Source organism: Tupaia chinensis, unplaced genomic scaffold (genome assembly GCF_000334495.1).
Source record: "Tupaia chinensis unplaced genomic scaffold, TupChi_1.0 Scaffold142894_1, whole genome shotgun sequence".
NCBI lineage: Eukaryota > Metazoa > Chordata > Mammalia > Scandentia > Tupaiidae > Tupaia > Tupaia belangeri.
This window is the reverse complement of record NW_006202739.1, coordinates 233-791: the sequence shown is the minus strand read 5'-3', so window position 1 is coordinate 791 and position 559 is coordinate 233. Positions and strand designations below refer to the sequence as shown.

Sequence of the window (559 nt, the reverse complement as noted above, 5' to 3'; positions counted from 1 at the left end):
GAAGGTGGCAAGGAGCCCTGCACCCTGTCCTCTCATGCCGGGAGTGCAGGCTCCAAGGTGGGGGGGGGCGACAGGATGTTCTCACTCAAGAAGTGGAACTCAGTGGCCAAGTGGAGCTGGGACGTGGAGCACGCTATGTGTGCCATATGCAGGGACCAGGTGATGGATGCCTGTCTTCGATGTCAAGCTGAAAACAAATAAGAGGATTGTGTTGTGGTCTGGGGAGAATGTAATCCTTCCTTCCATGACTGCTGCATGTCCCTGTGGGTGTAATAGAGCAATCGCTGCCCTCTCTGCCAGTGGGACTGGGTGGTCCGAAGAATCAGCAAATGAGAGTGTAGGAAGCTTCCTTGGTGCAATTATCCAGGAGAGTCCTGGTAGAGCTTGTTACCAAGTGCCCTGTGAAAGCTGGAACACTCCAGGGAGTTCATTCTTCACATAGGAGGCTACGGATCTGTGGGCCTTTGGGACTCCACGAGGCATGACTTAGCCTTTCCTGATTTTATTTTCAGAAATCCTCTATAATTAAGAAGGTAATTTATTAAAGATTGTCTTTCCT

At 50.6% G+C, this 559-nt stretch overlaps 1 pseudogene; it reads left to right on the top strand.

Moving 5' to 3' along the window:
- The first annotated feature begins 3 nt into the window (after positions 1-3).
- On the top strand, positions 4-333 carry LOC114005167 (RING-box protein 2 pseudogene; annotated as a pseudogene).
- Positions 334-559: the final 226 nt, after the last annotated feature.